This window comes from Pseudophryne corroboree, unplaced genomic scaffold (genome assembly GCF_028390025.1).
Source record: "Pseudophryne corroboree isolate aPseCor3 unplaced genomic scaffold, aPseCor3.hap2 scaffold_1323, whole genome shotgun sequence".
Taxonomy (NCBI): Eukaryota; Metazoa; Chordata; class Amphibia; order Anura; family Myobatrachidae; genus Pseudophryne; species Pseudophryne corroboree.
Genome location: NW_026967949.1, coordinates 94,842 through 119,148, shown reverse-complemented (window position 1 = coordinate 119,148; position 24,307 = coordinate 94,842). Strand labels below are relative to the sequence as shown.

Genomic DNA, 24,307 nt, shown 5'->3' with positions numbered 1-24,307 from the left:
ACATTGTGTTCCCTAATTGCTTGATTTTTTAAATGCAACAATTGATAAAGACACCTGATAACTGCTCTGTGGAGTCTTATTTTGTGTCTACTTCTTATCTACATTTAATTCTCTACCTCTAATCAAGGCATTTTTAAATGCTGGGGGCTGCCAGGACGTGAGGCCTACCTAGACTTTAGATCTGAATTTGAATGTACTTGTGAACTAACTTAATTTCCTACTTCTAAATTCATTCCTAAATCCACTACTTACATGAATCCTGTAGTTGGGCATTTTGGGACTTCGATTGTGGGCATTGTTTTGTGTCCAGACCAGCAGCAGGTGGTGTGCATTTGCTGGAAAGGCATCGAAGACCTCCGATATGCTGCATCTCCTGATGTGTGTCTCCCTCAAGTGTCTGTCAGCAAATGCCTGCTAGACACCCCATTCCAAGCTGATTGTGACATCACGGTACATGCATCATAGAACAGGCATGCTAGAACATGGGTCTTCAACCTGCGACCCTCCAGCTGCTGTGGAACTACACATCCCAGCATGCCCTGCCTCAGTTTTAGCATACCTTAATAGCAAAACTGTGGCAGGGCATGCTGGGATGTGTAGTTTCACAGCAGCTGGAGAGCCACAGGATGAAGACCCATGTGCTAGAGCCAAGCCGCAGGTACATTGAATGCTAGCAAGCTGAATGTTTAAATCATTTTTGTTCCGCAGCATTCCAATGCGGAAGATTCCATGGAACCAGAGATTATTCCATTGAGAAGGACATGCTGCCTTGATGACTGCACTGTGCAAATTAAATCACGGAGCCAGTTGGCTTGTGGGTGGCTCTGGTGACTGGGTGGTTGGGTGGGCGGTGTGTCGGAGGTGGAGCACATGCAAATGAATGTGTATCATCCAGCTAGTGAGAGTGAAAACTCATGCAGGAGTGTGCCTGCTTGTCAGTGGGTTATGCACCTTGCCAGGCGTCAAATCTACATGGAGCAGCAGGAGGGGACAAGAGCAGGTTTGCAAAATATAGATAGAAGAGCATATATGCTGGCGCATTCTCCATGATTGTGTCAGCTTATGTTTTGGTGCACTGCACTTTCCTTCACTAAGTTTTAGCCATTTTGGTTAAACGCAAGTGTAGTTGCTTCTCGCCCTTTTGGCTGTGATCTTGTATCGTGGTTGAAGAGTCTGCTGGAGGGATTGTTTTCTTCATTGGCGAGAGACTGAAGATATTCCAGGATGGAAGGCTTGGGAACACTATCCGTTTTTCAGTTGTGGAAGAGTTGAAAGACCGGATTGGACTACATTCTATAGTAAAGGATATCTTTGTATTTATTAATCCTCCATTTATATGTGTCTGTCTTTCAATAAAGCTTCGGGCTTGTGATTCCTTCACCCTCTTACACTCCACACCCATAGCCTTATTAACTGTTGTATTATTGTATTTAAATGTATAGTGCAGTTCATGATTTATAGTGTAGGCTGGCCTGTGCTGTAGTTCTTGAACTGTACTATACCGACAGCATTTGTATTGTGTTTTGGCTGTGCTGCAACACGGTACTTATGTGTGTAATGTTTATGTATGTTTTTTTGCTTCTTTATGTCAATAAAGACTGCTTTTTCAATCCAATATCTGAAAACAATCAATGTTTATCTTTGATGGCAATAGAAGTGGTATGATATTTGCTGCTTTTTAAAGGCAATATCTGATATGTCCCCTATCTGGGAACCATATATTAAATGGCTTTTCAGAAAAGGGAGATGGGAGAAGAGCTTTCAGTACTTGTAGGACCGATGCTCATTTCCTATTCTAGCCTCCAAAAACAGATTCAGTTGCATTTTCCAGCGTGTTTTGGATGCGCCTTTGCAAATGTCTTACATCGACAAACTTATTTAGTACTATTTTGCAAATAGGGTTACATTGTTGCAACATTGTGTTCCCTAATTGCTTGATTTTTTAAATGCAACAATTGATAAAGACACCTGATAACTGCTCTGTGGAGTCTTATTTTGTGTCTACTTCTTATCTACATTTAATTCTCTACCTCTAATCAAGGCATTTTTAAATGCTGGGGGCTGCCAGGACGTGAGGCCTACCTAGACTTTAGATCTGAATTTGAATGTACTTGTGAACTAACTTAATTTCCTACTTCTAAATTCATTCCTAAATCCACTACTTACATGAATCCTGTAGTTGGGCATTTTGGGACTTCGATTGTGGGCATTGTTTTGTGTCCAGACCAGCAGCAGGTGGTGTGCATTTGCTGGAAAGGCATCGAAGACCTCCGATATGCTGCATCTCCTGATGTGTGTCTCCCTCAAGTGTCTGTCAGCAAATGCCTGCTAGACACCCCATTCCAAGCTGATTGTGACATCACGGTACATGCATCATAGAACAGGCATGCTAGAACATGGGTCTTCAACCTGCGACCCTCCAGCTGCTGTGGAACTACACATCCCAGCATGCCCTGCCTCAGTTTTAGCATACCTTAATAGCAAAACTGTGGCAGGGCATGCTGGGATGTGTAGTTTCACAGCAGCTGGAGGGCCACAGGATGAAGACCCATGTGCTAGAGCCAAGCCGCAGGTACATTGAATGCTAGCAAGCTGAATATTTAAATCCTTTTTGTTCCGCAGCATTCCAATGTGGAAGATTCCATGGAACCAGAGATCCTTCCATTGAGAAGGACATGCTGCCTGAATGACTACACTGTGCAAATTAAATCACGGAGCCGGTTGGTTTGTGGGTGGCTCTGGTGACTGGGTGGTTGGGTGGGTGGTGTGTCGGAGGTGGAGCACATGCAAATGATTGTGTATCATCCAGCTAGTGAGAGAGAAAACTCATGCAGGAGTGTGCCTGCTTGTCAGTGGGTTATGCACCTTGCCAGACGTCAAATCTACATAGAGCAGCTGGAGGGGACAAGAGCAGGTTTGCAAAATATAGATAGAAGAGCATATATGCTGGCACATTCTCCATGATTGTGTCAGCTTATGTTTTGGTCCACTGCACTTTCCTCCACTAAGTTTTAGCCATTTTTGTTAAGCTCAAGTGTAGTCGCTTCTCGGCATTTTGGCTGTGATCTTGTATCGTGGTTGAAGGGTCTGCTGGAGGGAGGGATTGTTTTCTTCATTGGCGAAAGACCAAAGATATTCCAGGATGGAAGGCTTGGGAACACTATCCGTTTTTCAGTTGTGGAAGAGCACAGAGGTCGGATTGGACTACATTCTATAGTAAAGGATACCTTTCTATTTATTGCCCCTCCCCTTATGTGTGTCTGTGTTACAATAAAGCTTTGGTCTTGTGATTCCCTCACCCTCTTACACTCCACACACATAGCCTTATTAACTGTTGTATTATTGTATTGTTTAAATGTATAGTGCAGTTCATGATTTATAGTGTAGGCTGGCCTGTGCTGTAGTTCTTGAACTGTACTATACCGACAGCATTTGTATTGTGTTTTATCTGTGCTGCAACACAGTACTTATGTGTGTAATGTTTATGTATGTTTTTTTGCTTCTTTATGTCAATAAAGACTGCTTTTTCAATCCAATATCTGAAAACAATCAATGTTTATCTTTGATGGCAATAGAAGTGGTATGATATTTGCTGCTTTTGAAAGGCAATATCTGATATGTCCCCTATCTGGGAACCATATATTAAATGGCTTTTCAGAAAAGGGAGATGGTAGAAGAGCTTTCAGTACTTGTAGGACCGATGCACATTTCCTATTCTAGCCTCCAAAAACAGATTCAGTTGCATTTTCCAGCGTGTTTTGGATGCGCCTTTGCAAATGTCTTACATCGACAAACTTATTCAGTACTATTTTGCAAATAGGGTTACATTGTTGCAACATTGTGTTCCCTAATTGCTTGATTTTTTAAATGCAACAATTGATAAAGACACCTGATAACTGCTCTGTGGAGTCTTATTTTGTGTCTACTTTTTATCTACATTTAATTCTCTACCTCTAATCAAGGCATTTTTAAGTGCTGGGGGCTGCCAGGACGTGAGGCCTACCTAGACTTTAGATCTGAATTTGAATGTACTTGTGAACTAACTTAATTTCCTACTTCTAAATTAATTCCTAAATTCACTACTTACATGAATCCTGTAGTTGGGCATTTTGGGACTTCGATTGTGGGCATTGTTTTGTGTCCAGACCAGCAGCAGGTGGTGTGCATTTGCTGGAAAGGCATCGAAGACCTCCGATATGCTGCATCTCCTGATGTGTGTCTCCCTCAAGTGTCTGTCAGCAAATGCCTGCTAGACACCCCATTCCAAGCTGATTGTGACATCACGGTACATGCATCATAGAACAGGCATGCTAGAACATGGGTCTTCAACCTGCGACCCTCCAGCTGCTGTGGAACTACACATCCCAGCATGCCCTGCCTCAGTTTTAGCATACCTTAATAGCAAAACTGTGGCAGGGCATGCTGGGATGTGTAGTTTCACAGCAGCTGGAGGGCCACAGGATGAAGACCCATGTGCTAAAGCCAAGCCGCAGGTACATTGAATGCTAGCAAGCTGAATATTTAAATCCTTTTATTCCGCAGCATTCCAATGTGGAAGATTCCATGGAACCAGAGATCCTTCCATTGAGAAGGACATGCTGCCTGGATGACTACACTGTGCAAATTAAATCACGGAGCCAGTTGGCTTGTGGGTGGCTCTGGTCACTGGGTGGTTGGGTGGGTGGTGTGTCGGAGGTGGAGCACATGCAAATGATTGTGTATCATCCAGCTAGTGAGAGAGAAAACTCATGCAGGAGTGTGCCTGCTTGTCAGTGGGTTATGCACCTTTCCAGACGTCAAATCTACATGGAGCAGCTGGAGAGGACAAGAGCAGGTTTGCAAAATATAGACAGAAGAGCTCTCCAGCCTAGTTTGATGTCTGTTTCCAGTTCTCTTTTCTTGAGCCGCTCCCTTCTATGCCCTTGCGCACTATCCTGACTTCTCCCATCTGCTTACTTTGTGCCTTCCAACGCACAATGCGAACTACAGGTAGTGCTGCAGGGCCCACACCCTTTTACTTGCCATACAGAGCAGCTCTGGAGCTGTTACAGTGCCCAGCTTCTGCAAGAAATCAGCTTGAATGCTTCAGGGGCTGGGGCATAGCCAACATGAGCCCCGCACCGAAGGAGGGTGGAGGTGTTTAATGCGAACTATAGGTCATCCAAGCGCCGCAAAAGGCCGCCATGCCCTGCATGCCCCTTTTCTCTTTTAATATGCAGACGAGGGTTGAAGCCAACTTTGACCCACTGCTTGGATGACATCACCATATGCAAATCCATCTGCTGCAGGCCTTCCCCCAGGAATGCTTGCACTAGTTGTTGCATTTGGTTTGTTGTTTGGGGGTGCTTCAGTATTAGGCAGCCTTCTGCCCTCCCATGTTCATCTGAAAATATGTGTTCTCCCTGCAGTTGTTGTCCCCAGATGAGAGTTCCCTTGTGCTGCCTCAGTTGAATCTTCTTTACTTGACAGAGATGTGCCTGAGCATCGGCCCTCCCCAGCCCTATCCCAAATCATACTTATTTTGCATAGGAGATACCATGGTCATGAAGATTGTTCTCCCAGGGTGAGGTTCATTCATTGCATTCTGGGTATGCTGACCCCTGTGATTTCCCCAAATGTGGGAAACTTGACTGCATTATTTGTGGTAGTGGGGGACTGTGTTTGTGCTTTCCTCTGGTCAGCTCTGGTAAAAGTCAGATTTCTTTGTCTCAGATCTTCCTCTAGCCTTGTTCTTCTTTCGAGAGTTCCCTTGTGCTGCCTCAGTTGGATCTCCTTTACTTGACAGGGGGGTGCCCAAGCAGCGACCCTCCCCAGCTCTAGCCCAACTCCTACTTACCTGCCAGGTGAGATACTATGATCATGAAGGTGCTTCTCCCAGGGCAAGGCTCACCCATTGCACTCTGGGTGTGCTGCCCCTGTGATTTCCCCAAATGTGGGAAACTTGACTGCATAATTTGTGTTTCCACTGGTTGGCTTTCATATAATTCAGATCTCTTTGTCTCAGGTCTCTCTCCAGCCTAGTTTGCAGTCTGTTTCCACTTCTTTTTTTTTGAGCCCCTCCCTTCTATACCCTTGTGCACTATCCTGACTTCTCCTCCTGTCTGCTTACTTTGTGCCTTCCAATGCACAATGCAAACTACAGGTAGTGCTGCAGGGCCCACAAACTTTTACTTGCATTACAGAGCAGCTCTGGAGCTGTTACAGTGCCAAGCTGCTGCAAGAAATCAGCTTGAATGCTTCAGGGGCTGGGGCATTGCCAACATGAGCCCCACACCGAAGGAGGGTGGGGGTGTTTAATGCGAACTAAGGGTCATCTAAGCGCCGCAAAAAGCCGCCATTCCCTGCATACCCCTTTTCTCTTTTCATATGCAGATGAGGGTTCCAGCCAACTTTGGCCCACTGCTTGGATGACATCACTGTATGCAAATCCGTCTTCTGCAGACCTTCCCCCAGGAATGCTTGTACTAGTTGTTGCATTTGGTTTGTTGTTTGGGGGTGCTTCAGTATTAGGCAGCCTTCTGCCCTCCCATGTTCATCTGAAAATATGTGTTCTCCCTGCAGTTGTTGTCCCCAGAATAGAGTTCCCTTGTGCTGCCTCAGTTGAATCTCCTTTACTTGACAGAGATGTGCCTGAGCAGCGGCCCTCCCCAGCCCTATCCCAAATCATACTTATTTTGCATAGGAGATATCATGGTAATGAAGACTGTTATCCCAGGGTGAGGTTCATTCATTGCATTCTGGGTATGCTGACCTCTGTGATTTCCCCAAATGTGGGAAACTCGACTTCATTATTTGTGGTAGTGGGGGACTGTGTTTGTGCTTTCCTCTGGTCAGCTCTGGTAAAAGTCAGATTTATTTGTCTCAGATCTTCCTCTAGCCTTGTTCTTCTTTCGAGAGTTCCCTTGTGCTGACTCAGTTGGATCTCCTTCACTTAAGAGGGAAGTGCCCGAGCAGCGACCCTACCCAGCTCTAGCCCAACTCCTACTTACCTGCCAGGTGAGATACTATGATCATGAAGGTGCTTCTCCCAGGGCAAGGCTCACCCATTGCACTCTGGGTGTGCTGCTCTTGCGATTTCCCCAAATGTGGGAAACTTGACTGCATAATTTGTGTTTCCCCTGGTCGGCTCTCGTATAATTCAGATCTCTTTGTCTCAGGTCTCTCTCCAGCCTAGTTTGCTGTCTGTTTCCACTTCTCTTTTCTTGAGCCGCTCCCTTCTATGCCCTTGCGCACTATTATGACCTCTCCTGTCTGCTTACTTTGTGCCTTCCAACGTCAATGCAAACTACAGGTAGTGCTGCAGGGCCCACACCCTTTTACATGCTTTACAGAGCAGCTCTGGAGCTGTTACAGTGCCCAGCTGCTGCAAGAAATCAGCTTGAATGCTTCAGGGGCTGGGGCATAGCCAACATGAGCACCACACCGAAGGAGGGTGGAGGTGTTTAATGTGAATTAGGGGTCATCCAAGCGCCGCAAAAGGCCGCCATGCCCTGCACATCCCTTTTTTCTTTTCATATGCAGACGAGGGTTGAAGCCAACTTTGACCCACTGCTTGGATGACATCACCATATGCAAATCCATCTGCTGCAGGCCTTCCCCCAGGAATGCTTGCACTAGTTGTTGCATTTGGTTTGTTGTTTGGGGGTGCTTCAGTATTAGGCAGCCTTCTGCCCTCCCATGTTCATCTGAAAATATGTGTTCTCCCTGCAGTTGTTGTCCGCAGATGAGAGTTCCCTTGTGCTGCCTCAGTTGAATCTCCTTTACTTGACAGAGATGTGCCTGAGCAGCGGCCCTCCCCAGCTCTATCCCAAATCATACTTATTTTGCATAGGAGATACCATGGTCATGAAGATTGTTCTCCCAGATTGAGGTTCATTCATTGCATTCTGGGTATGCTGACCCCTGTGATTTCCCCAAATGTGGGAAACTTGACTGCATTATTTGTGGTAGTGGGGGACTGTGTTTGTGCTTTCCTCTGGTCAGCTCTGGTAAAAGTCAGATTTCTTTGTCTCAGATCTTCCTCTAGCCTTGTTCTTCTTTCGAGAGTTCCCTTGTGCTGCCTCAGTTGGATCTCCTTCACTTGACAGGGGGGTGCCCGAGCAGCGACCCTCCCCAGCTCTAGCCCAACTCCTACTTACCTGCCAGGTGAGATACTATGATCATGAAGGTGCTTCTCCCAGGGCAAGGCTCACCCATTGCACTCTGGGTGTGCTGCCCCTGTGATTTCCCCAAATGTGGGAAACTTGACTGCATAATTTGTGTTTCCACTGGTTGGCTTTCATATAATTCAGATCTCTTTGTCTCAGGTCTCTCTCCAGCCTAGTTTGCAGTCTGTTTCCACTTCTTTTTTTTTTGAGCCCCTCCTTCTATACCCTTGTGCACTATCCTGACTTCTCCTCCTGTCTGCTTACTTTGTGCCTTCCAATGCACAATGCAAACTACAGGTAGTGCTGCAGGGCCCACAAACTTTTACTTGCATTACAGAGCAGCTCTGGAGCTGTTACAGTGCCAAGCTGCTGCAAGAAATCAGCTTGAATGCTTCAGGGGCTGGGGCATTGCCAACATGAGCCCCACACCGAAGGAGGGTGGGGGTGTTTAATGCGAACTAAGGGTCATCTAAGCGCCGCAAAAAGCCGCCATTCCCTGCATACCCCTTTTCTCTTTTCATATGCAGATGAGGGTTCCAGCCAACTTTGGCCCACTGCTTGAATGACATCACTGTATGCAAATCCGTCTTCTGCAGACCTTCCCCCAGGAATGCTTGTACTAGTTGTTGCATTTGGTTTGTTGTTTGGGGGTGCTTCAGTATTAGGCAGCCTTCTGCCCTCCCATGTTCATCTGAAAATATGTGTTCTCCCTGCAGTTGTTGTCCCCAGATGAGAGTTCCCTTGTGCTGCCTCAGTTGAATCTCCTTTACTTGACAGAGATGTGCCTGAGCAGCGGCCCTCCCCAGCCCTATCCCAAATCATACTTATTTTGCATAGGAGATATCATGGTAATGAAGACTGTTATCCCAGGGTGAGGTTCATTCATTGCATTCTGGGTATGCTGACCCCTGTGATTTCCCCAAATGTGGGAAACTCGACTTCATTATTTGTGGTAGTGGGGGACTGTGTTTGTGCTTTCCTCTGGTCAGCTCTGGTAAAAGTCAGATTTATTTGTCTCAGATCTTCCTCTAGCCTTGTTCTTCTTTCGAGAGTTCCCTTGTGCTGACTCAGTTGGATCTCCTTCACTTGACAGGGAAGTGCCCGAGCAGCGACCCTACCCAGCTCTAGCCCAACTCCTACTTACCTGCCAGGTGAGATACTATGATCATGAAGGTGCTTCTCCCAGGGCAAGGCTCACCCATTGCACTCTGGGTGTGCTGCTCTTGCGATTTCCCCAAATGTGGGAAACTTGACTGCATAATTTGTGTTTCCCCTGGTCGGCTCTCGTATAATTCAGATCTCTTTGTCTCAGGTCTCTCTCCAGCCTAGTTTGCTGTCTGTTTCCACTTCTCTTTTCTTGAGCCGCTCCCTTCTATGCCCTTGCGCACTATTATGACCTCTCCTGTCTGCTTACTTTGTGCCTTCCAACGTCAATGCAAACTACAGGTAGTGCTGCAGGGCCCACACCCTTTTACATGCTTTACAGAGCAGCTCTGGAGCTGTTACAGTGCCCAGCTGCTGCAAGAAATCAGCTTGAATGCTTCAGGGGCTGGGGCATAGCCAACATGAGCACCACACCGAAGGAGGGTGGAGGTGTTTAATGTGAATTAGGGGTCATCCAAGCGCCGCAAAAGGCCGCCATGCCCTGCACATCCCTTTTTTCTTTTCATATGCAGACGAGGGTTGAAGCCAACTTTGACCCACTGCTTGGATGACATCACCATATGCAAATCCATCTGCTGCAGGCCTTCCCCCAGGAATGCTTGCACTAGTTGTTGCATTTGGTTTGTTGTTTGGGGGTGCTTCAGTATTAGGCAGCCTTCTGCCCTCCCATGTTCATCTGAAAATATGTGTTCTCCCTGCAGTTGTTGTCCGCAGATGAGAGTTCCCTTGTGCTGCCTCAGTTGAATCTCCTTTACTTGACAGAGATGTGCCTGAGCAGCGGCCCTCCCCAGCTCTATCCCAAATCATACTTATTTTGCATAGGAGATACCATGGTCATGAAGATTGTTCTCCCAGATTGAGGTTCATTCATTGCATTCTGGGTATGCTGACCCCTGTGATTTCCCCAAATGTGGGAAACTGGACTGCATTATTTGTGGTAGTGGGGGACTGTGTTTGTGCTTTCCTCTGGTCAGCTCTGGTAAAAGTCAGATTTCTTTGTCTCAGATCTTCCTCTAGCCTTGTTCTTCTTTCGAGAGTTCTCTTGTGCTGCCTCAGTTGGATCTCCTTCACTTGACAGGGGGGTGCCCGAGCAGCGACCCTCCCCAGCTCTAGCCCAACTCCTACTTACCTGCCAGGTGAGATACTATGATCATGAAGGTGCTTCTCCAAGGGCAAGGCTCACCCATTGCACTCTGGGTGTGCTACTCCTGCGGTTTCCCCAAATGTTGGACACTTGACTGCATAATTTGTGTTTCACCTGGTCGGCTCTCGTATAATTCAGATCTCTTTGTCTCAGGTCTCTCTCCAGCCTAATTTGCAGTCTGTTTCCACTTCTCTTTTCTTGAGTTGCTCCCTTCTATGCCCTTGCGCACTATCCTGACTTCTCCTGTCTGCTTACTTTGTGCCTTCCAACGCACAATGCAAACTACAGGTAGTGCTGCAGGGCCCACACCCTTTTACTTGCCTTACAGAGCAGCTTTGGAGCTGTTACAGTGCCCAGCTGCTGCAAGAAATCAGCTTGAATGCTTCAGGGGCTGGGGCATAGCCATCATGAGCCCCACACCGAGGGAGCAACTCGAAAGAAGAACAAGGCTAGAGGAAGATCTGAGACAAAGAAATCTGACTTTTACCAGAGCTGACCAGAGGAAAGCACAAACACAGTCCCTCACTACCACAAATAATGCAGTCCAGTTTCCCACATTTGGGGAAATCACAGGGGTCAGCATACCCAGAATGCAATGAATGAACCTCACCCTGGGAAAACAATCTTCATGACCATGGTATCTCCTATGCAAAATAAGTATGATTTGGGATAGAGCTGGGGAGGGCCGCTGCTCAGGCACATCTCTGTCAAGTAAAGGAGATTCAACTGAGGCAGCACAAGGGAACTCTCATCTGGGGACAACAACTGCAGGGAGAACACATTTTCAGTTGAACATGGGAGGGCAGAAGGCTGCCTAATACTGAAGCACCCCCAAACAACAAACCAAATGCAACAACTAGTGCAAGCATTCCTGGGGGAAGGCCTGCAGCAGATGGATTTGCATATGGTGATGTCATCCAAGCAGTGGGTCAAAGTTGGCTTCAACCCTCATCTGCATATGAATAGAGAAGAGGGGCGTGCAGGGCATGGCGGCCTTTTGCGGCGCTTGGATGACCCCTAGTTCGCATTAAACACCTCCACCCTCCTTCGGTGTAGGGCTCATGTTGGCTATGCCCCAGCCCCTGAAGCATTCAAGCTGATTTCTTGCAGCAGCTGGGCACTGTAACAGCTCCAGAGCTGCTCTGTAAAGCATGTAAAAGGGTGTGGGCCCTGCAGCACTACCTGTAGTTTGCATTGACGTTGGAAGGCACAAAGTAAGCAGACAGGAGAGGTCATAATAGTGCGCAAGGGCATAGAAGGGAGCGGCTCAAGAAAAGAGAAGTGGAAACAGACAGCAAACTAGGCTGGAGAGAGACCTGAGACAAAGAGATCTGAATTATACGAGAGCCGACCAGGGGAAACACAAATTATGCAGTCAAGTTTCCCACATTTGGGGAAATCGCAAGAGCAGCACACCCAGAGTGCAATGGGTGAGCCTTGCCCAGGGAGAACACCTTCATGATCATAGTATCTCACCTGGCAGGTAAGTAGGAGTTGGGCTAGAGCTGGGTAGGGTCGCTGCTCGGGCACTTCCCTGTCAAGTGAAGGAGATCCAACTGAGTCAGCACAAGGGAACTCTCGAAAGAAGAACAAGGCTAGAGGAAGATCTGAGACAAAGAAATCTGACTTTTACCAGAGCTGACCAGAGGAAAGCACAAACACAGTCCCCCACTACCACAAATAATGCAGTCAAGTTTCCCACATTTGGGGAAATCACAGGGGTCAGCATACCCAGAATGCAATGAATGAACCTCACCCTGGGATAACAGTCTTCATTACCATGATATCTCCTATGCAAAATAAGTATGATTTGGGATAGGGCTGGGGAGGGCCGCTGCTCAGGCACATCTCTGTCAAGTAAAGGAGATTCAACTGAGGCAGCACAAGGGAACTCTCATCTGGGGACAACAACTGCAGGGAGAACACATATTTTCAGATGAACATGGGAGGGCAGAAGGCTGCCTAATACTGAAGCACCCCCAAACAACAAACCAAATGCAAGAACTAGTACAAGCATTCCTGGGGGAAGGTCTGCAGAAGATGTATTTGCATACAGTGATGTCATCCAAGCAGTGGGCCAAAGTTGGCTGGAACCCTCATCTGCATATGAAAAGAGAAAAGGGGTATGCAGGGAATGTATAACAAAGAATCTGTCTAGTTTTATCCACGTGTCGCGCAGTCTAAAACAAGGCTGCACAATAGCCCCCGCAACCAGGATAAGTGCCTCTCCAGAGCACCAGAAATGAATGAACAATAAACAAATTAGGCTGCGGGTACCAACAGGCACCTAGTAACAGTGCATAAATGAATGCATAAAGTGCTTGCATGCAATAAAAAAACAAAACATACAACCCTTAAGGTCACCGTGAAAGTCCAGGTTCTTACTCCTCACTCCTCCTCCTCTCAATGTAGTAGCATGTAAAACAGAGGGGAGAGGGGAACCACATGTGCAATAAAGTTTTTTAATGACACATATCGGGGAACATGGACATAACACAATAAACAGGTAGGGTAAAAATGTGCAGAATGATTCTCCAAAATGTGACAGCCACAAAGAGATATGCAGAGCAATTACCAGAGGGTTTGAGAACCCAAAAAAGTTCTCAAACAAGTTCTTTTAAATCCCAAAACCGCCCGGGCTGGAGCTGGAAAGTCCTCTGGTTCTTAGAAGTGCAGACCACCGTAAATGCCAGTCACAGATGGAATACGCCGACGCGTTTCAACTCCTATTCCTGGAGTCTTTTTCGAGGCTGAATACTCACTGCACCACACATCCAGATTTAAATAGCAAATCACAGCCAGATTCCAAATTGATTCCACCTGGCGTCATGTTCGGAAACCGCCGGGTTACCATAGCAACCTGAACTCCCACTCCGTCACTTCCGCCTCCGGAGTCCTAGATCTTTTTCTCGTAGTCGCTAGGTCTAGCGATACGTCACTTCCGGTTACGTCGTCTTGGAGTCCGTTGTCATGACAACTTGCCGCACAACGCTCATCTCTCTTCAGTATACTTCTATTCCAATGTCCGTAATCAGAGATAAGCTGGCGTAGACTTCTTTACAGTCAATTAAAAGTGTTTAATTAACATATAAAATCCACCTTATATCTACTGGTTCCAATATTAAATAACTGATCAGACAAATAGTGGTTCTAGAATAAAAAGATAAATATGGTAAAGCAAAAAAAAAAATATACTAAAATGCATATATAAAATCAGATTAAAATAGCACCTACATGAACCACTTCAATTCAAAATCATTAGGCAGCACAAGGGAACTCTCATCTGGGGACAACAACTGCAGGGAGAACACATATTTTCAGATGAACATGGGAGGGCAGAAGGCTGCCTAACACTGAAGCACCCCCAAACAACAAACCAAATGCAACAACTAGTGCAAGCATTCCTGCGGGAAGGCCTGCAGCAGATGGATTTGCATATGGTGATGTCATCCAAGCAGTGGGTCAAAGTTGGCTTCAACCCTCGTCTGCATATGAAAAGAAAAAAGGGATGTGCAGGGCATGGCGGCCTTTTGCGGCGCTTGGATGACCCCTAATTCACATTAAACACCTCCACCCTCCTTCGGTGTGGTGCTCATGTTGGCTATGCCCCAGCCCCTGAAGCATTCAAGCTGATTTCTTGCAGAAGCTGGGCACTGTAACAGCTCCAGAGCTGCTCTGTATGGCAAGTAAAAGGGTGTGGGCCCTGCAGCACTACCTGTAATTCGCATTGTGCGTTGGAAGGCACAAAGTAAGCAGATGGGAGAAGTCAGGATAGTGCGCAAGGGCATAGAAGGGAGCGGCTCAAGAAAAGAGAAGTGGAAACAGACAGCAAACTAGGCTGGAGAGCTCTTCTGTCTATATTTTGCAAACCTGCTCTTGTCCTCTCCAGCTGCTCCATGTAGATTTGACGTCTGGAAAGGTGCATAACCCACTGACAAGCAGGCACACTCCTGCATGAGTTTTCTCTCTCACTAGCTGGATGATACACAGTCATTTGCATGTGCTCCACCTCCGACACACCACCCACCCAACCACCCAGTGACCAGAGCCACCCACAAGCCAACTGGCTCCGTGATTTAATTTGCACAGTGTAGTCATCCAGGCAGCATGTCCTTCTCAATGGAAGGATCTCTGGCTCCATGGAATCTTCCACATTGGAATGCTGCGGAATAAAAAGGATTTAAATATTCAGCTTGCTAGCATTCAATGTACCTGCGGCTTGGCTTTAGCACATGGGTCTTCATCCTGTGGCCCTCCAGCTGCTGTGAAACTACACATCCCAGCATGCCCTGCCACAGTTTTGCTATTAAGGTATGCTAAAACTGAGGCAGGGCATGCTGGGATGTGTAGTTCCACAGCAGCTGGAGGGTCGCAGGTTGAAGACCCATGTTCTAGCATGCCTGTTCTATGATGCATGTACCGTGATGTCACAATCAGCTTGGAATGGGGTGTCTAGCAGGCATTTGCTGACAGCCACTTGAGGGAGACACACATCAGGAGATGAAGCATATCGGAGGTCTTCGATGCCTTTCCAGCAAATGCACACCACCTGCTGCTGGTCTGGAGACAAAACAATGCCCACAATCGAAGTCCCAAAATGCCCAACTACAGGATTCATGTAAGTAGTGAATTTAGGAATGAATTTAGAAGTAGGAAATTAAGTTAGTTCACAAGTACATTCAAATTCAGATCTAAAGTCTAGGTAGGCCTCACGTCCTGGCAGCCCCCAGCACCTAAAAATGCCTTGATTAGAGGTAGAGAATTCAATGTAGATAAAAAGTAGACACAAAATAAGACTCCACAGAGCAGTTATCAGGTGTCTTTATCAATTGTTGCATTTAAAAAATCAAGCAATTAGGGAACACAATGTTGCAACAATGTAACCCTATTTGCAAAATAGTACTGAATAAGTTTGTCGATGTAAGACATTTGCAAAGGCGCATCCAAAACACGCTGGAAAATGCAACTGAATCTGTTTTTGGAGGCTAGAATAGGAAATGTGCATCGGTCCTACAAGTACTGAAAGCTCTTCTACCATCTCCCTTTTCTGAAAAGCCATTTAATATATGGTTCCCAGATAGGGGACATATCAGATATTGCCTTTCAAAAGCAGCAAATATCATACCACTTCTATTGCCATCAAAGATAAACATTGATTGTTTTCAGATATTGTATTGAAAAAGCAGTCTTTATTGACATAAAGAAGCAAAAAAACATACATAAACATTACACACATAAGTACTGTGTTGCAGCACAGATAAAACACAATACAAATGCTGTCGGTATAGTACAGTTCAAGAACTACAGCACAGGCCAGCCTACACTATAAATCATGAACTGCACTATACATTTAAACTATACAATAATACAACAGTTAATAAGGCTATGTGTGTGGAGTGTAAGAGGGTGAGGGAATCACAAGACCGAAGCTTTATTGTAACACAGACACATATAAGGGGAGGGGCAATAAATAGAAAGGTATCCTTTACTATAGAATGTAGTCTAATCCGACCTCTGTGCTCTTCCACAACTGAAAAACGGATAGTGTTCCCAAGCCTTCCATCCTGGAATATCTTTGGTTTTTCGCCAATGAAGAAAACAATCCCTCCCTCCAGCAGACCCTTCAACCACGATACAAGATCACAGCCAAAAGGCCGAGAAGCAACTACACTTGAGCTTAACAAAAATGGCTAAAACTTAGTGGAGGAAAGTGCAGTGCACCAAAACATAAGCTGACACAATCATGGAGAATGTGCCAGCATATATGCTCTTCTATCTATATTTTGCAAACCTGCTCTTGTCCCCTCCAGCTGCTCTATGTAGATTTGACGTCTGGCAAGGTGCATAACCCACTGACAAGCAGGCACACTCCTGCATGAGTTTTCTCTCTCACTAGCTGGATGATACACAATCATTTGCATGTGCTCCACCTCCGACACACCACCCACCCAACCACCCAGTCACCAGAGCCACCCACAAACCAACTGGCTCCGTGATTTAATTTGCACAGTGTAGTCATCCAGGCAGCATGTCCTTCTCAATGGAAGGATCTCTGGTTCCATGGAATCTTCCACATTGGAATGCTGCGGAACAAAAAGGATTTAAATATTCAGCTTGCTAGCATTCAATGTACCTGCGGCTTGGCTCTAGCACATGGGTCTTCATCCTGTGGCCCTCCAGCTGCTGTGAAACTACACATCCCAGCATGCCCTGCCACAGTTTTGCTATTAAGGTATGCTAAAACTGAGGCAGGGCATGCTGGGATGTGTAGTTCCACAGCAGCTGGAGGGTCGCAGGTTGAAGACCCATGTTCTAGCATGCCTGTTCTATGATGCATGTACCGTGATGTCACAATCAGCTTGGAATGGGGTGTCTAGCAGGCATTTGCTGACAGACACTTGAGGGAGACACACATCAGGAGATGCAGCATATCGGAGGTCTTCGATGCCTTTCCAGCAAATGCACACCACCTGCTGCTGGTCTGGACACAAAACAATGCCCACAATCGAAGTCCCAAAATGCCCAACTACAGGATTCATGTAAGTAGTGAATTTAGGAATGAATTTAGAAGTAGGAAATTAAGTTAGTTCACAAGTACATTCAAATTCAGATCTAAAGTCTAGGTAGGCCTCACGTCCTGGCAGCCCCCAGCATTTAAAAATGCCTTGATTAGAGGTAGGGAATTAAATGTAGATTAGAAGTAGACACAAAATAAGACTCCACAGAGCAATTATCAGGTGTCTTTATCAATTGTTGCATTTAAAAAAATCAAGCAATTAGGGAACACAATGTTGCGACAATGTAACCCTATTTGCAAAATAGTACTGAATAAGTTTGTCGATGTAAGACATTTGCAAAGGCGCAAACAAAACACGCTGGAAAATGCAACTGAATCTGTTTTTGGAGGTTAGAATAGATGCAGGATCAAGTAGCTCAATGGGTAGGGTATTTGATTAGAATTCAACAGGTTATAGGTTTGAATCCTGGGTATGATAGTTTGAGGTGTTATTTAATAAAGTATGTTTATATATTAGTCACACATGGCTTACTTGTACAAATGGCATGTCACCAGTTAGTGCTGACTGCTGATATGCCATTTGCACAAACACGCCATGTGTGACTGTATATGCATTTAAGGAGGGCACCCCGGCAATACCACAAACCATTGAGTGTCAAGTATACTAGATATATCTTCATATCTCATGTGCTTTCTCTGAGACCAATCTTGTTATGCCCCTTCCCCACAAGGCATGCGCCTTTTGTCCATATTGCAAAAATGGGGAGGGGGGGGGGCATATAATTATCTGTCACAGGGCACCAAAAAGTCTAGTTATGGCTCTGGTATGCATTATGTAATCTGGCAGACCATATCTCCAACACTGGCTGGTTGGAATAGAAATCCGGTTATCTATGTGAGCAAATGACCATCAACGATTTACTCTCAAACACTAGAAAATGGACAAAAATGGTCCCCTAAACAAATTGGTTAAATTTTGGGTTTAACCAATTTGTGTAATGACCATTTTTGACCACTTTTCTAGTGTTTGGGAGCAAATGGTTAATTGACATTTGCTCCTATACATTACCAGATTTTCATTCCATCCATCCAGACTGGATAGATAGCCTGACAGATAATTGTGTAGTGTACGCCCAGGATAACTGTCAGTTGTGCTTTCTTTTATGACGGCACATAAATGGGTGGGCAGATCCAGAGCAAGCACTGCTCACTCATGCATAGTTGTCAACTGATGTGAAGTTCCAGGGGGCAATCTCAGTTATAAAGAAAAGTATCTGGAAATTGTCCCTGGTTTAAAAAAAAAATAAAAAAAAATTGATCAACTCCATTTATTTAGTATGATATCCCAGGTGATAGGATGCCGGCAGTCAGAACAACATACTTTATTAAATAACACATCTCAAACTACCATACCCAGGATTCAAACCTATAACCTGTTGAATTCTAATCAAACACCCTACCTATTGAGCTATTTGATCCTGCATAAAAATTGTGAACATTATATGAAGCTATTGGTACTTTGAAAAAAAAAGTATCAGCATTACAACGCAGGAGATCCATGCAGTTTGCAGCCACACACTACATGTATCTGCTCAGCCACAATGCTGATTATTTCTTCACAAAGTACAAGGTGAGCTCCAAACAGAATTCTCTAGCTTAGAATTATGCCAAACCTAGAAGTCGGGCCCCCCACCCTGGGATCCCCCAGAGGGAGGCCTGCACCGTCATGCGGCAGGCTTGTCCGTTTTGGAAGCAGGCTGATGGGCAGCCCAGGCTTGCTTCAGTCTGGGCTTGGCAGGTCTGGAAGCATGAGCTTGCTTTGGGTATGCCTGACCTTGGGTACGCTTTACCTTGAGGATGAAAGGGCCAAGGGAAAGTACTTTTAGCCTTCTGCGTGGTAGGAGTCATACTAGGTAGGCAAGCTGTTTTAGCAGTAGCCAGATCAGCTACAATCTTATTGAGGTCTTCTCCAAAGAGAGTGTCTCCCTTGAAAGGAAGCACCTCCAGGGTTTTCTTGGAATCCATATCCACCGACCAGGATCTCAACCAGCTGTATAAAGTATTACCTTGGAACTGGCTCTCCACTCCCCATTATCTGGTTATCATGGCTTCCTCCGCCAGTGTCCAGACTCGCTTGCTGAAGCTCGGCCACTTCTTCCTAGCAGCAGGCTCCTGGATCACTGGGCAGCAGAGGTGCTTGGGAGCCGGAAGGGGGCGGAGCAATCAGGCAGGCAGTTGCAGTGCTGCCCAGCTATCTGTGGTGTGAGAAGAAGCAGGGGCACCCCACCGCTGGCAGTGCTGCAGCTAGCGGTGGTGGCAGCGGCGAGGCTGCTGGGCTGGGTCTTGAAAAAGGTGGAAAGAAGGGTGTTACGGCATGGAATGTACAAACTGCGAGACCCTGCTGGTAGCGCCTTTGTCTATTTAGTAGGAAGGGCACGTAACAGCCGGAGGGCAATGGAGGAAGCCCCTTTAGGGCTGGAGCCCGGCGGCAACTGACTCCGTTGTCTCTGGCAGTTCCGCCCCTGGACTAGAGGAATGGTCAAGAACATGGCAACATTTAATGCCAAAAAATGCAAAATCATACACGTCTCAAAAATACAAAGGCTAACTATAATATTAAGGGCATTATAATGGCAAGAGGAAAGCTATCTAAGTATTACTATTTCAGGTGAGCAATGTAACAAAGCAATAGGAAAGGCAAGTCAGATGCTTGTTTGCATAGGTAAAGAACCAGTAGCAGAAAAAAGTAATACAGGTTGAGTATCCCATATCCAAATATTCCGAAATACGGAATATTCCGAAATACGGACTTTTTTGAGTGAGACTGAGATAGTGAAACCTTTGTTTTTTGATGGCTCAGTGTACACAAACTTTGTTTAATACTCAAAGTTATTAAAAATATTGTATTAAATGAACTTCAGACTGTGTGTATAAGGTGTATATGACACATAAATGAATTCTGTGAATGTACACACACTTTGTTTAATGCACAAAGTTATAAAAAATATTGGCTAAAATGACCTTCAGGCTGTGTGTATATGGTATATATGAAACATAAATGCATTCTGTGCTTAGATTTAGGTCCCATCACCATAATATCTCGTTATGGTATGCAATTATTCCAAAATACAGAAAAATCCGATATCCAAAATTCCTCTGGTCCCAAGCATTTTGGATAAGGGATACTCAACCTGTAATGCCACTGTATAGGTCCTTGGTACAGCCACATTTAGAATCCTGTGTTCAGTTCCAGAAGCCATATCTCAAGTCCTGTTGGAGAAAGAGCACTATATAAATAAATAGTATCAAAATTTGTTTCACGGCACCCCTAGGCCAAAGTTTTTTTTATTGAGAAATTCAGAAAAAAATGTAAAATCAAGTAAATTGTGTTTATAGCATGTCATCCTCAGGTTCAGTTATGTTGTGAGGGAATGGTTTTGCCAATTTAATAAAGTATAAATAATTTTAATTGGTCCTGGACCACCAAACTATGCTACCAGTGCAAGAACCCCAGTTTGGAAACTACTGCCATAAAATAAACCTTTTTTGTTTTTTTTAAACTACATGTAATACACCTTAGATCTCAGTTCCTAAAAGGTTTTAAACCCTTGCATACAGTAAACTACACATATTTAAAAATCCTACACCGGGCACAAGTGCTCACGGGCCAATTTCATGGCAGTCTCGGATAGGAGGGCATTGTGGATTCACCAAGGGAATGCTGATGCTGACTCCAAGAAGCCTCTTCAAGATCGCAGGAGCAGAGTCCTCTGCTTCTGCCAAATCCACTGCATGACGCTGGGGCTCTCTTGCAGGAGCCCACACCAGTGGGGGGCACCAGGGGCGAAACTACTGGCAGGGCAGGCAGTGCATTGCACTGGGGCCCCGCCGCACTCAAGGGCCCACAGCCGCCGGCATTACAATGAGTCACAATGACTCATTGTATCATGCCGCAGCCGCACACCAGCGCTCCCGTCAGGTATGCGTCCTGCGACTCCCGCCGCCCGCCCGTCGTAACGAACAGATCAGGCCAGGGCACTACGGGCAGCAGCCGCAGCACCAGACACGCTGCCGCCTCTGTAACACACGAAGAGGGAGGAGGGTCGCTTGGAGATGAGAGGAGCAGCGGCACGGGGGGGGAGGAGGAGGAGGAGGGAGGTGAAGGAAGGAGCCGCAGCAGCGCTTTGTTACTGGTGGAGGCGCTGCTGCTGCTGCCCCTCTGCTTCACTATAGGCTGTCTTCCGAGAACAGCCTATAGTGAAGCAGAGGGGCAGCAGCAGCAGCGCCTCCACCAATAAGACAGCGCTGCTGCGGCTCCCTCCTCCACCTCCCTCCTCCTCCTTCTCTACTGCCCGGGAATCGTCAAGCTGCACGAGAAGCCTGAGCCAGCGGAGAGGGTAAGTATAATTCTTCTTTCTTTCTTTCTTTCTTTCTTTCTTTCGACTCTTTCTTTCTTTGTTGGGACTGCCTGCCGCTATGTGTAAAAAGGGGGAATCTGCCTGCCGCTATGTGTAAAAAGGGGGAATCTGCCTGCCGCTATGTGTAAAAAGGGGGAATCTGCCTGCCGCTATGTGTAAAAAGGGGGAATCTGCCTGCAGCTATGTGTAAAAGGGGGGAATCTGCCTGCAGCTATGTGTTAAAAGGGGGAATCTGCCTGCAGCTATGTGTAAAAAGGGGGACTGCCTGCCGCAATGTGTAAAAAGGGGGAATCTGCCTGCCGCTATGTGTAAAAAGGGGGAATCTGCCTGCAGCTATGTGTAAAAAGGGGGACTGCCTGCCGCAATGTGTAAAAAGGGGGAATCTGCCTGCCGCAATGTGTAAAAAGGGGGAAGCTGCTTGCCGCAATGTGTAAAAAGGGGGAATCTGCTTGCCGCAATGTGTAACAAGGGGGAATCTGCCTGCCGTAATGTGTAACAAGGGGGATGCTGTCTGCCGTAATGTGTAACAAGGGCACGCTGTCTGCCATAATGTGTAACAAGGGCAAGCTGTCTGCTGTAATGTGTAACAAGGGCTAGCTGTCTGCTGTAATGTGTAAAAAGTGTACGATGTCTGCCATTATGTGTAACAAGGGCAGGCTGACTGCTGTTATGTGAAAAAAGTGTACGCTGTCTGCCGCTATGTTTAACAAGGGCAGGCTGTCTGCCGTTATGTGTAAAAAGTGTACGCTGTCTGCCGCTATGTTTAACAAGGGCAGGCTGTCTGCCGTTATGTGAAAAAAATGTACGCTATGTGTAACAAGGGCACGCTGTCTGCCGTTGTGTAAAAAAGGGGGATGCTGTCTGCCGTAATGTGTAAAAAGGGGACGCTGTCTGCTGTAATGTGTAAAAAGAGGACGCTGTCTGCTGTAATGTGTAAAAAGAGGAATCTGTCCGCCGTGAGGTGTAAAAGGGTCTCTACCTGGTGTAGTGGTGCTACTGTGCGGCGTAATTTGAATAATGGAGACTACTGTGCACCGTTTTATGAATTGGTATTATTTTGTGGCCACACCCCTTAACCACGAAGCCACGCCACTATGTTTTTTTGCGCGCGCCTACAGCGCGCACTGCCCCTGTTTTGCATGCAGGGGTGGGGCTCCAATGCAGTTTCTTGCACACACTGCTAAAATGTCTAGTTACGGCACTGTTGCTAGGTATCCACTTCCCTGAGCAGGCCCCCCTCACCAGATCCTCTCCAGGGGTGAGGGGGTGGACTTGGATGGGAAGGGATGGGGGGGGGGGGGGCCCAAGCCATTTTGTCGCACATGGGCCCACTGCTCGCTAGTTCCACCACTGGGGGGCACGTCTAAAACTCTTCAGTCAGTTCTGGATTCATTCGGACCTGGACTCGTGGGTTTTACAAATAGTGTCCCAAGGGTACAAACTGGGGTTTCAAGAAGTTCCCCCTCACCGATTGTTCAAATCAGCCTTAGTCAGCAGGGAGAAGGTTTTTATTCAAGCCTCTTCGTGGTCCCGAAGCCGGACGGCTCAGTCAGACCAATCTTAAATCTGAAATCCCTTAATTTCTACCTAAAGAAATTCAATTTCAAGATGGAATCTCTCAGGGTAGTGATCTCCAGTCCGGGGGATAAAGGAGATTTCCTGGTTTTGGTAGACATAAAGGATGCCTACTTACATGTTCCCATTTAGCCACTGCATCAAGCTACCGGAGGTTTGCAATTCAGGATTGTCATTACCAATTTCAGACGTTGCCGTTTGGTCTGTCCACGGCTCCGAGGATTTTCACCAGGGTGATGGCGGAAATGATGGTTCTCCTTCGCAAGCAAGGAGTCACAATTATCCCGTACTTGGATGATCTCCTGATAAAGGTGAGATCCAGGTACCAGTTGGTGCAAAACATCTACTCTCCCTGACAGTTCTTTAACAACATGGTTGGCTCCTAAACTTGCCAAAATCGCAGTTGGTCCTAATGACGCGGTTGTTGTTTTTGGGAGTGATACTGGACACAGAAGAGGTTTTCTTCTAGTGGAATGGCTCTGGAGATCCAGAGTCTGGTCAAACAAATTCTGAAACCAGCAAGAGTGTTAATCCATCAATGCATTCGGTTGCTGGGGAAGATGGTTGCGGCCTACGAGGCCATTCAGTTTGGCAGGCTCCATGCCAGAGTGTTCCAGTGGGACCTGTTGGACAAGTGGTCCGGATCCCACCTACACATGCACCGGAGGATAATCCTGTCTTCCAAGACCAGAATCTCACTCCATTGGTGGCTGCACAGTTCTCACCACCTAGAGGGGCGATGGTTTGGGATCCAGGACGGGATCCTAGGGACCACGGATGCAACCCTCCGAGGCTGGGGAGCGGTCACACAGGGGGAAAACATCCAAGGAAGATGGTCAAGTCAGGAAAGTTGTCTCCACATAAATGTTCTGGAGTTAAGGGCCATTTAATAACTGCAGACACAGTACGCACTGGGACGGGTGCCCAGCATCCTCTACGGACTAAGAGAAAAGGATTTACCAGTAGGTATTAAAATCCTATTTTCTCTAAAGTCCTAGAGGATGCTGGGGACTCCGTAAGGACCATGGGGATAGACGGGCTCCGCAGGAGACATGGGCACTTTAAGAAAGACTTTAGTTCTGGGTGTGCACTGGCTCCTCCCTCTATGCCCCTCCTCCAGACCTCAGTTTGATACTGTGCCCAGTGGAGACTGGGTGCTTTTCATGAGCTCTCCTGAGCTTTCTGACAGAAAGTATTTTGTTAGGTTTTTAATTTTCAGGGAGCACTGCTGGCAACAGACTCCCTCATCGAGGGACTGAGGGGAGAGAAGCAGCCCTACTCTCTGAGTTGCAAGGTCCTGCTTCTTAGGCTACTGGACACCATTAGCTCCAGAGGGATTGGT

General features: G+C 46.5%; 13 non-coding genes across 13 annotated transcripts; 10 read left to right on the top strand and 3 right to left on the bottom strand.

Annotated features, from left to right (window-relative positions):
- Positions 1-5,512: 5,512 nt before the first annotated feature.
- On the top strand, positions 5,513-5,676 carry LOC134994793 (U1 spliceosomal RNA). The gene has a single exon (XR_010197753.1). It is a non-coding gene; the product is annotated as a U1 spliceosomal RNA (small nuclear RNA).
- A 152-nt stretch (positions 5,677-5,828) lies between these two features.
- On the top strand, positions 5,829-5,991 carry LOC134994790 (U1 spliceosomal RNA). The gene has a single exon (XR_010197750.1). It is a non-coding gene; the product is annotated as a U1 spliceosomal RNA (small nuclear RNA).
- Positions 5,992-6,665: 674 nt separating this feature from the next.
- Positions 6,666-6,829, top strand: LOC134994786 (U1 spliceosomal RNA). Its single transcript, XR_010197746.1, has one exon. It is a non-coding gene; the product is annotated as a U1 spliceosomal RNA (small nuclear RNA).
- A 152-nt stretch (positions 6,830-6,981) lies between these two features.
- Positions 6,982-7,144, top strand: LOC134994788 (U1 spliceosomal RNA). Its single transcript, XR_010197748.1, has one exon. It is a non-coding gene; the product is annotated as a U1 spliceosomal RNA (small nuclear RNA).
- Positions 7,145-7,814: 670 nt separating this feature from the next.
- Positions 7,815-7,978, top strand: LOC134994795 (U1 spliceosomal RNA). Its single transcript, XR_010197755.1, has one exon. It is a non-coding gene; the product is annotated as a U1 spliceosomal RNA (small nuclear RNA).
- Positions 7,979-8,130: 152 nt separating this feature from the next.
- Positions 8,131-8,293, top strand: LOC134994789 (U1 spliceosomal RNA). The gene has a single exon (XR_010197749.1). It is a non-coding gene; the product is annotated as a U1 spliceosomal RNA (small nuclear RNA).
- A 674-nt stretch (positions 8,294-8,967) lies between these two features.
- Positions 8,968-9,131, top strand: LOC134994785 (U1 spliceosomal RNA). The gene has a single exon (XR_010197745.1). It is a non-coding gene; the product is annotated as a U1 spliceosomal RNA (small nuclear RNA).
- Positions 9,132-9,283: 152 nt separating this feature from the next.
- On the top strand, positions 9,284-9,446 carry LOC134994787 (U1 spliceosomal RNA). The gene has a single exon (XR_010197747.1). It is a non-coding gene; the product is annotated as a U1 spliceosomal RNA (small nuclear RNA).
- A 670-nt stretch (positions 9,447-10,116) lies between these two features.
- LOC134994784 (U1 spliceosomal RNA) lies at positions 10,117-10,280 on the top strand. Its single transcript, XR_010197744.1, has one exon. It is a non-coding gene; the product is annotated as a U1 spliceosomal RNA (small nuclear RNA).
- Positions 10,281-10,432: 152 nt separating this feature from the next.
- Positions 10,433-10,595, top strand: LOC134994792 (U1 spliceosomal RNA). Its single transcript, XR_010197752.1, has one exon. It is a non-coding gene; the product is annotated as a U1 spliceosomal RNA (small nuclear RNA).
- A 357-nt stretch (positions 10,596-10,952) lies between these two features.
- Positions 10,953-11,116, bottom strand: LOC134994794 (U1 spliceosomal RNA). Its single transcript, XR_010197754.1, has one exon. It is a non-coding gene; the product is annotated as a U1 spliceosomal RNA (small nuclear RNA).
- Positions 11,117-11,784: 668 nt separating this feature from the next.
- On the bottom strand, positions 11,785-11,946 carry LOC134994791 (U1 spliceosomal RNA). The gene has a single exon (XR_010197751.1). It is a non-coding gene; the product is annotated as a U1 spliceosomal RNA (small nuclear RNA).
- A 152-nt stretch (positions 11,947-12,098) lies between these two features.
- On the bottom strand, positions 12,099-12,262 carry LOC134994783 (U1 spliceosomal RNA). The gene has a single exon (XR_010197743.1). It is a non-coding gene; the product is annotated as a U1 spliceosomal RNA (small nuclear RNA).
- Between the last annotated feature and the right edge of the window lie 12,045 nt (positions 12,263-24,307).